The 13,881-nt window shown below is 36.5% G+C and overlaps 1 long non-coding RNA gene across 3 annotated transcripts in view; it reads right to left on the bottom strand.

Moving 5' to 3' along the window:
• Positions 1-2,440: 2,440 nt before the first annotated feature.
• LOC106032328 (uncharacterized) overlaps positions 2,441-13,881 on the bottom strand; it is a 39,472-nt gene continuing 28,031 nt past the window's right edge. Inside the window, exons 1-3 of one of the 3 annotated variants that reach the window (XR_001204791.3) lie at positions 6,803-9,599; positions 6,581-6,714; positions 2,441-5,456 (exon numbers count right to left, since the gene is read on the bottom strand). This is a non-coding gene — a long non-coding RNA (uncharacterized lncRNA). The other 2 variants (XR_007168116.2, XR_010831169.1) reach the window with 2 other exon arrangements.

Raw genomic sequence — 13,881 nt, 5'->3', positions numbered from 1 at the left:
GAATGTCCCAGACGACAACTAGATCAACTAATACAGCGTGAATACAGGATAAAAACTATTTTCTCAGCCCAATATTTCTACTTCTCACTTTTTTCCAACTCAATGTAAACTTTAAGGACAGATTCAAAAAATTCACCCACATCCCATCACCCACATTTCAGCTATAACTGTAGCTGAAAGAATGTCATATTTTCAACTAATGAAAATTTCCATAACTGATACTTTCTAAGAATAATAATTTCTGTGTGTAACATCTTTACTCTTTCATAATATTATGGAATTCCCAGTTTTGTACACCACATCAAATATTTTCAACAAATTTTCACTTGCTCTGCTCTCATAAAAAAGGTCTAAAACAAATCTAATGTCCTTCTCACTTATTAAGTGTACAACAGTTACAGGTACTCTTCACCCCTGTAAATCTAGTCATTCCTTTTGAATAATTGCTAAATTTTATTTTCTCCTTGGGTGGAAAAAAAAAAAAAAGAGAGAAAACAAAGAGGACTTATAGACAAAATTATTTTAAGATGATATATAAATGTATTAACAGCCTCTTATGAAATGTAAGTTGATTATGAAACTAAAGAGTTTCTGAAATTCCCATGTAATTTCTAGAAGCAGCTCAGCAATCTGAACGATGCACCTGGCAGACTGAAGAGAAACTGGGTGTTCAATGTTCGGTCAAGAAGGTCCAGAAAGTTCCCAGAGATCCTATTTGCCTGCTCTGCTTGGAACAATGTGATAAATCATTTAAAATATACAAAGGAAATTGTCAACAGTAACTACCCTATTAAAATTAACATTCCTGAAGATAATTTTCTGAGATCATATGCATCTTCAATGTTAGGTGAACAATCCCTCTGTAATGATTTTCCTTCCAGGGTCAAGGCTATCTTATTCAAACGACAGCTGTACCATGCCATACTTTCTAAAGATTGCTTCTACAGTGTATTTGTCCCTAGAAGAATACTTGCATGGCCTAGCATTACAAATCAACAGCTGCAGCTGTAACACATCCAGTCCCTCAGTAGCATTTAGCAGTTTATATAGTAAGCTTTTTGCACAGTTTGATTGTGATTTACTTTTAATGTTGTTTTACTTTGGCCTTTCCCAGACACAGTGAAATTTTACTTCAACAGTTTTGCTGTTTTCTGTGTTTTTGCATACGTGGCAGATTCAGATGTAGAGGCATGAACCCTTCTATAACATATATTTTGTTGCTAGTCTTCTCACTGGTAAAGAACATATGCATTCCAAGAGCTCCCTTGTTACTCTTCAGACATGGGTGAATACTGTAAACTAAGTACTCAGAGATATGTATTACAATGAAAACCATGAATTCACCTCAGTGGTATTTATGACCTTTTGTATTTATTTTCAGAAAAACATTTGGGCATTTTTCAGCCAAAATGCTTGTGGAAAACAAGAACTCTCATGAGTACTTGTACAAAGGCTCACGCCTAGGAATGTTCATTAGGGCTTTCTCAAACCTCTGATTTCTCTTCTTCAGTCATCTGGTTGCCGACCACAAATATTAGTCAGTGAACAGTTAGCTGAGAGTCTGATAGAAATCTTAAATCTTAGCTGAAAAGAATAGCTCAAACACATCCTTTGTTCATTGATACATGGCCATGGTCAGTCAGGAAATTACTTTTTGTGTCCACAGAAAGTCAGCTAGTCACCCAGTACACCAGTATCTGCTATATCACAGTCGAAGTAGGAATACACAATTCCCTGTCATATCATATTGCATTTAAACAGTTGTGCAAATGTTTATCTGGGAGGGAACAGGATGACCCTTAAAGCGTGCTACACAATGAAATGGAAAACTTGCCACTATAGCAAGTAATCGGTTTTCTTCCATGTTGAAAGCTTCCAAATACATTTTGCTTTAGAGATAATTCATAAAGGAAAAGCAGCTTCTAATATTGTCAGTTTGAGAAAATTTGCACAGAGCAAATTCTTCATGAAAATCTTTTAATCTTAGCAAAGATTTTAAAAATGACAAGATGACTGGAATGGGTTCAAGGAACTTGTATTAACCAGACAACTTAAATAATCCTTTTTACACTTTATATACACAATTCACACTTTTAAAAGATACGTTTGATATCAGTTTTCTGATTCACTAACAAGTCCAGATAGTCAGTGTATTTTCCTCAATATGTCAAGAAAGAATTACTAACAATTTCAATGAAATTAGATACTTGGGGAGAAGACTGAAATATGCAATTAAACTACAAAAGAATAAAAGACCCCGTGTTTGAATATGAAGAATGCTCCAGCTCAAATTCACGAAAGATACGTAGGGCTGAAACTCCTTCCCCAACATGTAAGGATTGCACAAAAAATATCCTTAGCTCTGAAATTCTTATACAAATCTGAGGCACTACCAATGCTTGCGTGCTTAATTGCTACAGGCAATGGTTGTTAAATGCATTTGAAGCATTGTAAGTAAAAGGGTATAAGAGCAAAATACAGTATAAGCTGTCTTTGAATCGGTATAATTTTGGGTAATAAGGTTCAATTCATAAAACACATGAATATTTTGTGCAGCTCAAGGTGTGTTTTTGCATATAGATAGACCTATTCATATGTAAATAACTTTGTAAGTAGTCACCACATGCAGACATTTATAATACTTTCTTTGTTTATTGATTTATTTTATTAAGCTATGGTTAGTCCATATTTAGAGTCCAAATTATTGGCAGATGTTAACAAACTTTGAAATCTTCAATATGGATCTTATTTGGAAGACAGAACACAATTATGAAACGTGAACTTCTACTCTTTACTTTTTCACTAATGTAAATTTAACGGTTAAAAATAATAAAACACAAATAAGTTTCCAGCAGAGATTTCATTCTCATGCCAAGTTTTGTATTCATTTAGCCCAACCTGACAGACGTAGCCAAGTTACAATAAAAGTAATAACTTGGAAATTAAAACAATTAAAGATTAACACTGTATTGTAGTTTGAAGCTTTTTTGCTCATTTGTTTTTCATTGATTTTCATAGATTAAATTTAACAGAGGAAATCTTTATTTCATTAATAACAAAAATTAGTTCTTCCCCAGAAAACTGCCTCATGCTTGGGAGATTTGAAACTGAATGACCAAGATTCAAGAGAAAATGCATTTTCATCTTTAAAAATTCTATACTTCGAAGCAAAAACCTTAAAATTTAATATTTATGTTTGTAGACTCCTAACAGATCAAGCTATGGTTTTGGCATACAAACAGAAAGAGTAGTAACAGGTACTTAACTGACTACATTTGTATAACATTCAAACATAACCAGTGACCAGCAGCATTCAACAAGCATCCATCTAATTGTGATACTGAATTACAGCAGAAACTGGAAACCCATTATGACTAAAATGAAAACCAACATGAACATTGACATAGCCCTTGGAGGGTAAATCCTTCATAATTCAAACCTGAATCCCTTCCATTTTTCTTGGGCTCACGGTTTCTCAGACTATAGTTATTTCAGTAGTGGTTATGGTACACCGCTGTTCTCTACTCTGTGTGATCCTCCCTCCCAAGTACTGCATGAAAACAGAAGAAAAGGAAACATTACTGTGACAATCCCGTACTGGCAGAGGTTTCTTCATAATAGGGCTTGTAAGACTCATTTTGTGGTTCAGACATTCCTTTATTACTAGGAAATATAAATCTCCTCCCTTTGAGGAGACAGTATATTACAAATTAGTTATCCTTCAACAGACAAAAGACGACTTTGGACACTCCTTGCTCCAAATAAGTCAAAATCTTTTACTAAACAGATCACTAAAACTAGACAAACTTCCACTTACTACATAAACTACTTTGAGATTTTATCTTTAAATAACAGACACTGATTTTAGGATACATAGAAACAAAGACGTGTCCATATATACTATTTTTCACTTTCCCCTGGACTGTTTTCCAAATCAATGGGACATTTCATAGACAATTATCATGTTCATTAGTCATATGTGAATGGCACTAATAGACAGAAACACACACATACACAGAGAAAAATAGTATTTTTAAGTTAGAAATCAAGAAGAAAAACATTAAATTACAGTTCTGAACAGTCATACTGATTTTAAGCAAGTGCACTTCCATGTACTCCTGTGAAATAACACATACATATACTACTATACCAACTGAGGCAAGAAGAAAATTACTTCTTATGTGACATAATCCTTTTTCTCTGGTTCTCACCTAAATAAGCTTTTCTAAAATGTATGAAAATTTTGTAAAAGTTTTTAAGAGTCACCCAGGTTATGTAGACTAAATGACTGAATCTCAGCTTTTCAACTAATATAATAAAAGCAAGAATTCATTTATTATTTCTTATCTGATCTGTACTTAATATAGACTTCTTCCATCCTTGGTTGCCCGAAGAAGGTCCAAGATGTTCAAATATTGTTCCATAGGCATCAGAAAACTAGATGTTTTGTATACATCTCTGTTTTTCTCTATTACTAGGTAGAACAGGCTGAGAGTACCTAAATAGTTCAAAAGGTTAGAGATAGGAGCTGTCATTCACCTCATGTGAACATATCTATATCATATATTAATATAAGTATATATAGTATATATTAATATAAAAATCTTTTTTTGTTCTTTTGAGTATCCTCTTATGCAACAAATTTTCCCTAAAGAATTTGTTAAACATGCTCTTTTCTATTACCTGATGGAGCAACCCAGAATAAATATAAATTACATAACAATATAGATTAATATTAAAATAATGAAAAATATCAGTGGTGGGTTATAGTTCAGTTTGCACTTTTCTAAAGTACTTTTCATCTTTTCCTTTAAAAAAAAAATTTGTTAACGTGGACATGTTTCTGAAATTTTCCATATAGCAACAGAAAACAGGAAAAGCCACAAGGAAAGCATAAATTGAGAGCATGTACACAACCCAGAGCTGAACATGTCATCATGACACCCATAATTTAGGACAAGTTAAAATACTGTTCTTTATGCATTGCACACAACTGAGTATGACACCATCACCCAACAAGAACCACCATCATGACAGCCACTGTTACACAGGAGACAGATTAGTTCAGATCTGTGGAGCCTGTCCATAGTACAGTGCAATTGCAAGGGCAGTACAGCTTGACGCTGTTTCTCCCTCCTCCATTGGCTGCCAAAATTGTCCTCCTGCACTTGCCTGGGTGGCATACCACTGATACTGCAGATCCATCTCACCTCCCCTTTGGAGCTTCTGGCTCTCTCCATCCCTGTGTAAAGCAATAGGGTCTGGGTGCTGGGCTGAGAGGAGGCAATCAACTGCTGGGGCAATGTTTGCTCCTCCAACCATTATTCACCTCTTCCAGGGAAAACTCTGGCTGTCTTGCTATGTGATAGCATAGTGGTCACACTCTACTTCCACAGCAGTAATAGTGCAGGAAAATGAAAGTCTCCCAAGTCCTGTTTCTGTGAATGTTATAGAAGCTGAAAATGCGTAGCACAGGAAAAGGTGAGGAAGAATAACTTCAGTAAAGAAAAAAGCACCACTTCAAAGAAATCTGTGAGGTTTGACCCTCAAAGTAAAGACTGCTATATCTTGCATGTGGGTTTCACAAAACCAAGAGTTGCACTGAGAGGTAGGTAGGAAGTGCAGAGCCATATATGTACACTGAATATAGGTCTAATCCATCCATTGCAAAATCTGAACCTGGATACCTTAGCTAAGGGCTTTTAATTACACCTAAAAATCCTTTAAACTGTGTAACCCATTCAAAATTTACATTGTGATATTAGCATACTCTCTCCATCAATTATATTCTCTGAAATCAGAATTGCCCATGATATATTTTTATATACATTTTATACATACATATTTATATATATGCTTATATATTTATACACATATATATCTCCAGGGACACATTATAGAAAAAGTAGAATTAGACTGAGCAATTCAAGCTTATTCTAGAAATGTGTTCTGTACAACATTTTTGATTAGAAGAGCTTTCTCTTGCCTGATCTTCCAGCCAAAGGGATGGTGAACATGTCAATACATATTGCATTAGTATACCACAACAGAATTCCAAAGACTATAATTACAGAAGGAAGAGGTGATAATAAAGAGTTATTTAAATTCATAGTAGCTGTTTTCAACTGTAGTGCTGGCCAATTATAGGAAAGAGGCGTGAGAGTGAACTTGAAGCCCAGTCCAAGGCACAGTACATGTCCCTGTCCATTTTATTACTTCATGTATAAAGAATATTATAAGCAATAGAAGACTGTAACAGTTATTATAGTTATTGAATCTTTTACATTGCCCAAAGTTCTTCCTAAGAAGAAAACCAATGGCACAAAAAGTGAGGATCAAATTGAACTTTACTTTTTGCTGTTCTAGTACTAAAATATTTACATGACTTTTCAGGATGTTTATGTGCACCACTAATTTCTTAAAAGTCATATTAGTATGATAAGAAACCTTTTAAAATAGAAGTTGCATTACAAATATTCTTCAAATATTCTGTATTACTGAATATCAGTAAATATTTTAGGTAACCAACAAAGTATACAATACAACTAAAGAAAATATTTTTGTTTAACCTTATCCTTACCTCATCAAAACTTCTCTTGGCATGCAGACTAACTCCAATTAGCTACAGAGCGTCTTCAAGTGTATTTCATGGAAAGCATGCTGGAGCTATCAAAATGCAGGTCTTTCTAACCTATTTTCCAGTGCTTGTTTGGCCTTGGAAATGTTAGGAACATGATGAAACTTTAATAGTCTGCAAGAAGAATGGGACACAATCATATCCTACTCTTTCTTAGTTACTGACCTTGCGTATGTCTTAGGACTGAGAGACTTCTCTGGGAGCTGTTATGGGAACAAAGACGAGCATTTGCAACAGCTGGAGCTGAGAAAGGGCTCTGCAAGAATAACCCATAGGGTCTGATCACTGTAAAGACAACATACATTACACACAAACAGGCAAACAGTGGCTTCTAAACAAATGAAATTTTGGTGCAGAGGGGAAACTCCAGCAGCTGAATCCTACGTTGTATACCACAGTTTGAACAAAATCCCAGAAACAAGCCTGTCCCACACTGTGTGACACATCTTCCCATTATAAACAATAAATAAAATCAGCTCTAAATTAGCTGGAATTGTAAATTCTCTAATTAACAGGTGGCTTTGGTCAAGTCCACGCAGCTGACCCGCCCAGATCTGCGAACAGATGGCTAATGACAGCCTAGGAAATCCAAATGCTTCTGATGATTTGTCACATCTCCAAGCTGTGGTGACAAGTGCCCCCCGACACCTGCTGCAGCTCCAACTTACAATCTTGAATGTTATTGACGACTGCAGCTAAGGTGGTTTTTTTTCCCCATGTGGTCATAGCAGAGGGCTTTTCAGGCAGCTATTTAAAGCAATTCTTCGTCTAAATTAAGCATATGGATGCATGTGCTGGATGAGGAAGGGGAAAAAAAACACTGTGAGTTATGAAGTTATATAACAGTTTGGAAAATACTTCGTATCCCAGACAGTTTACAGTGGGTTCTAAGAGAGACATGTTGGAGTTACAAATTAAAAAGCTTTGGCATTTTTCCAGGCAATAATTTATCTTCCCTGGGTGAATCATTATATTTGCTTGGCTTAGATTACAGTGTCGGGTCATTAAAAAACATTCTGGTTCCTCCACCAGATTGCAATAGCTTGCATTTATCACAGCTGGAACCACACACCACATTTAAAAAAAAAAAAAAAAAAAAGAATTAGTTCAATATTGGCTAAAAATTGATGATGAGGGAAATTTTCATGATCAGTTCCCTGCAACTGTATTAGAAAAAAGAAGTGTAGGCAACTTTTATGTTTGTTCAAACCTTATTAAAACAACAGCTTTATCTTCCCAAACCATAAGTGAAGCATTTGCAGCGTCGGGGCTGACCCTGATCTTCTGTATATTCTCTGCTTAAAGGACATGAGCAGGAAACGGTCAGCTTAAGGACACAATGAAAGGAAACACAGCAGCAAAGGTTTCACTGATAACATGTGATTTGAAGTCAGTGAGCAGATTCAGTCATTCATCCAGCTGTTTGGGCCAAAGTCTATACAGCACTCTGCTGACTCCTGCAAGACTGTGTCACGAAAACATGTGGAAGACTGACGCTTGACATGGGCAAGGCAGGGAAAGCAGAGTGCTTTCACACCATCAGATGCTGTGGCTCAGTTATTTCATGCCAGAATCAAGGAAAATTATGCTGGTTTAAGAATATTTGTTTTTCTAAGAGTTAACTGGGCCAAATAGAGATAGCATGCTGATGTGAGGGTGTATTCACATGTCAGTGCTTGAGTATCACTAGGTATAATGCAGGTCAGAGCCAAAACAGCAAAGTATTCCACACCCACAATTAAGGACAGATTTATTTATTTTTTAGGAGACAATTTTTCAGAGGAAACATCAGCAGTTTGGATGCTGAATGCTGAGAATATGTTTAAAAGGATTTATAAAGTACAAAACTAATGTAGTTTATAATTTCTAAGTAGTTCTTTTCCTTCTTCATACTAAACTTACGCCAGGTAACAATCAGAAAGAAATCTTTCTTCATTATAGCAAGGAAGGACAAGATAAGTCTTCGATAGTGTACTTCTACACAGACATCATAAGCCCAGTTTAATCAATTTCTGGTCTTGGACTGCAGTAACTACAAGTCTTGTGCTTGGACAAGAACTACGTCCTTCATATTTTTTCAAGGCATGTCAAACCAGAAGGAAAATAGACTGACATTTTTCTAAAATTCTTAAAAACTTAGCAATTTCTTAAATCTAGCTTAACTATGATTTCAGAAGACAAACTTTCAGGTTTGAGCAACACTTTCAGGTTGCTCAAGAATTTTAAATATTCTTTAGGTTTACGAAATCACCATGTAGTGCTATTGGCTAGATGACTTCACTCTGGAATCAGAATCAGAGAACAGTATACAAAATAGTTTCTAGCTGCTTGAAGGGTTTGTGGGTGAATCAGGCTTTAGATTCCACCTAATGCCTGGCTTGAATGTTTTTGTTCTGTAAGAGCAGTTCCATTTTTTCCATTTCATTTATAGATAACACCAATATTAAAACTGAAAAGACAAATATTGTACAGTAAAGGAAAAAGACTTTGAGCATGTATCCCCCCATATTCCAAGGAAAGCTCTCTACCCAACAGTAATTAGTAGTGCCAGAATGAATCAATACTTGTAAGAAATTCTAAAAGGTCATGTGAATGTTCTATTGCAGAATTGCTGTATATTTTAAACCTCAAATTATTGTGCAAATAGAATTCTTGTTTTCTGGCCAACCCTCCTCGCAAAACTCATTTCTTAAGCAGACTTGTAAAAAACCTGAAAGCACATAGACCAGCTTTCTGCTAGTCAATTAAAGGTTCTGTTGTGAGTGTTCAGAGTTGAAACAGTCCTTCATGACCCTAGGAGTCTTCACGAAAATTATACCAATGCTGTGTGTGTTCTATGGGGTTCTGTAAGTACAAAAGATGATAAATAAATGTGCTATTTACTCACACAAATTTGCTACCTATCTGTCCAGGCAAGAAGCTTTAATATGCTGGTCAAACTAAGATCACCACCTGTGATACCCAACATTTTTATTTTTGCACCCTCAATATATATAGACTTTGTGTTTGCATGCTTGAGAAGACTTCACCAATAAATTAGGCGTATAAAATTAAAAGTCATATTAATATTATATGCTAAGTTATTGCTGAATTCGATAAATCCCAACCCAATCAAGAACCCTTTTTTTCCATTTAATTTTTTTGAAAATGAAAGGGGTAAGCTTTCAAAGCTCAGGAAGAGCCACTTGCTGTAGGCATTGCATTTTCATTCAACGTCATCCTCCCTCCATTTTGAGCCGAGCACTAAGCCAAGCACTGACCAAGAGTTAAGACAAAATCCAGACTACTATTTACTAACAAGAACAAGAAAACACATGGTATATTTCTCTTTTACTGCTTAAGACAGTCCTTTATCTCTGATTAATGACCTGCTAGCTATCAGAATACCATATGTATTATTGCAAATGTTCTGTCTTGACAACAGCAAGAATACCCACAGCTACCAGCATATAAAATTGCTGGATCAATATTGTAAGGAGTATGCTCAGCTCTATGAAAATTAAACCTTTGTAATCTTTATCTTGTATTACACATCTGTAATTGCTCTATCAAAAAATGACATTAATATTATATGTGGCACAACTCTAGTCTTGTTAGTTAGTTATGCAAAGTTCAGTTTTAGCTGGTACTGGTATTGCAGAAATAGAAGATGTTCAGGAAGAACAGAATATATATTATCAATGTTTTTAATTTTTTAATTACGTTGTAAGAACAGTAAGGGATACAGGTGGACCTAGCCTGTATATAGCTTCCCCAGTGAAGAAGGTATTGGTGAATGGGCAGCCTCCCTCCAGAGAAAGACCAGAGGAAATCTGAGGATGACTGACTTAAGGTATTTAGAAAGAGAAATATTGGACAGATTCCATATTATGAGTGTTGTTCAACACATGCAAGACAAGGAGAACAAGTTTGGCACTATTCATTAAAGATCTTTTGCTCCTAAAGATGGAAGATTAGGTGGATAACATGAGACAGCTGCATCCTTTACCGTAGGAGACTTTCACAATTCATTTAGGCTTTGCCTCAAGTGCCAAATTCTCAGCTCTGCTCTTGAATCTATGTCATCATTTCCTCCCATGAGCTTTCCATTCCTTTCACTTTGTATCATCTGCCAGTATGCATCATCATTTCTCATAGTACAGCTTTTACAGCGCACCAAGTTCCCTGTTATCAGAAGACTTGTAGCTGAATGCTTTATGAAACAGCAATATTGATGTAAAGACTGGCCGTCTCAACTTTTGTTTTTTTATTTGTCCTTTTAGACTGCAAATGCTTGAAGTAACTTATATGCTGGACACCACTTTCAAGGGACACAGTGCATCAAAAGCCACGTTGTGATTACGCCTCGACATGACCAAAGATCTTTACCTCACAAGAATCATTATTGTGAAGGTTTTGACTATTGCCTTTGTGGATGAAAACATGAGTAAGACTCACACATAGAACCAGGCAAGCACCTTTACCATGAATATGTAGTTTTGTTCATCCCAGATGACTAATCAGTTCAGTTCTAATATATTTAAAATTTCCAGTTATAAAAGTTTTATTTTTATAGAATCTAGAAAGTTCCTGCTTTCTAGAAACTAAGAAGTGAGAGATATTAATCCTCCAGCTATTGGGTAAGAAAAGCTAAAGTAAACGCTCTGATTGTGGGTGAAAATCAAGATTTAGCGATCACCACTGGTGGGGGGATGTCTTCCTTTAACCTGTCCTAGCAGGTGCAGGGCTTACACGTGTTCTCAGTCTCTACAGCACTCTCAGTTGTACAAGTAATGAGCCATCTAGTTAAGCACTTAAACACAGGCACCCTACACAGGAAGTAGGGAGCACCACAGATGTGTATATCTGTTGTGGTTTAACCCGGCTGGCAGCTAAACACCACACAGCCGTTCGCTCACCCTCCCCCCTCCCTCTCTGGGATGGGGGAGAGAAACGGGAAAGCGAAGCCGGTGAGTTGAGATAAAGACAGTTTATTAAGACAGGAATATAATAATAACAATAATAATAATAATAGTGATAATGATAATAGTATTAACAATAATAATGTGTAAGAAAACAAGTGATGCACAATGCAATTGCTCACCACCCGCTGACCGATGCCCAGCCTATCCCCGAGCAGCCGGCCCCCCACCCCGGCCAGCCACCCCTATATATTGTTTAGCATGACGTCAGATGGTATGGAATACCCCTTTGGCCAGTTTGGGTCAGCTGTCCTGGGTCTGTCCCCTCCCAGCTCCTGCTGCACCCCCAGCCTGCTCGCTGGCAGGACAGAGCGAGAAGCCGAAAAGTCCTTGGCCTGGTGTAAACACTGCTCTGCAACAATTAAAACATCAGCATGTTATCAGCGCTCTTCTCACCCTAATCCAAAACATAGCACCCTACCAGCTACTATGAGGGAAAATTAACTCTGTCCTAACTGGAACCAGGACAATATCCAAGTATTTATAGCTTTAAAGAAGATTTAAAAAGCTCATGCAGGAGGGACAGAGAGTGCCTGACAGAATGGTAGTTAGGTGGAAGCAATAACACAAACTATGACTCTGAATTAGGCATAAACTGGTGAAGACACTGAGCTGGCAAGGGTGAGCTTCTATTATTTAGATGAACACTTATTCACTGAAGTGGTGCAAATGTCCTCACAGAGGAGTGAGAACAGCACTTCTGGCTCCCAGTCATTTCCATCAGCTTTTTCATCTTACACTTCCTGCTATCTGTGTAGTATTTGTATATAAGGTATACAGCTCTAAACATAGACATAAAATAATAAAAATTTCCTAAACATAGGAAAGCAAATCAGTTCTTTGATTTTCTGACTAGAAGCTCATTTCTAGCTCAGCTTGTTATTTCTGTTTAATTTCTCTTAGGACTACAGCACTGCAAACTATGCCACCCAAATGCAGAAACAGGTGAATCAAATACTTCAGGTAGGATGTGCCTTTCTAACAGGAGTCCTTTTCCCCAGAGGATAGTTAGTCCATGAATCAGGGCTACAAATCTGTCCCTACTGGTTCTGAGTCCGTGCAGGAGAGTATGCTATACCACCAAAAAAAAAAAAAAAAAAAAAACAGCAGAAGAAAAAAGACGGCCTCATTTATAATATACAAGATCTTGGTAAAATACTGTACAGAAAAGCAAAATAGTTGTCTCACTGTTCCAAAGTTTCAATCTTCAGCCTCCAACCACTCCAGCTATGCTTTGGCTCCTAACAAGGAGTTCAAGCTGCCCAAGCCAAGTCTTCAAGATAGATTCTAAAAGGAACACAGTTCAAACAAATATTTGGCCTAACCAATCCTTTTCTTCCCAGGCAAGCCCACAGCTGCAATAGACTATCTTGACACTTGTATACAAACTCCCAGACCTATTGGTTCAGGCAAGCAGTAGTTCCAGACAAGCTTCTTGTTTCCTAAAGCTGTCCAGTACCTCTCACTTTAAGCCTTCTTCCTGGACCTAACTGCCAGCACAAGCGTAATAGGGTAAGGTTAATTACACCATATTCCACATCCTTCCTGGCTGCAGCTTAATTAAATCTCATTTCTCAAACTCTTTAATAAGGATTGTTTCTCATGTACCCTGAATATCTATTCCAAATAGCACACTCAGGTTATTCTATAGAGCAAATAGAGTAAGCATATTTTTTTGTGTAATTTACTACTGAATCCTTTTAGATAGCCACAGAATCCATGGCTTTTGCCAGCTTTACTTACACAACTTGCAGTTTTAATTTTACTTATAAATTCACCCTGGATTTTTTATTCATGTAGCATCTTGATCTCTTTCCAAAATAGTCCTTCTTTATAGAACTTTACCTGGTTCTTCCTGTCTCTGAGAACTGGTTTCCTAGCACCCTGATTATTTTTTTTTTTTCCTGTGAAACCTTTTAAACACCCTGTTGTTCAAGTGACAGGGTAAGGAAATGAAAGATCTAAACAGGGATGCATGCAGAAACATGGGTCTCATTTTTCAAGAAGTACCTGCCAGAATTCTACTGATTTATCAAGGGGACACAAATATGTGTCATCTGCCTAATCCTCCATCTTCTTCCTTTTCTTATATTTATTCATGTGTCTATTTTTTATTAATTAATATTTTAAAAGAAAGGCTATACTTTCGGTTGGTAGTAAACTAACCTTTCACTGACACTGTGTCTGCTTGCAATTACAAACGTTCACCTGAGTTGGTGATGCTATTGTCCTTTTTGTTCATGATGAGTATTATCCTTATTATTAACGACATTTAGTGTGTTT

This window comes from Anser cygnoides, chromosome 4 (genome assembly GCF_040182565.1).
Source record: "Anser cygnoides isolate HZ-2024a breed goose chromosome 4, Taihu_goose_T2T_genome, whole genome shotgun sequence".
Taxonomy (NCBI): domain Eukaryota; kingdom Metazoa; phylum Chordata; class Aves; order Anseriformes; family Anatidae; genus Anser; species Anser cygnoides.
Note: the sequence above shows the minus strand (reverse complement) of the source record. Positions and strands in the feature narration are given on the sequence as shown.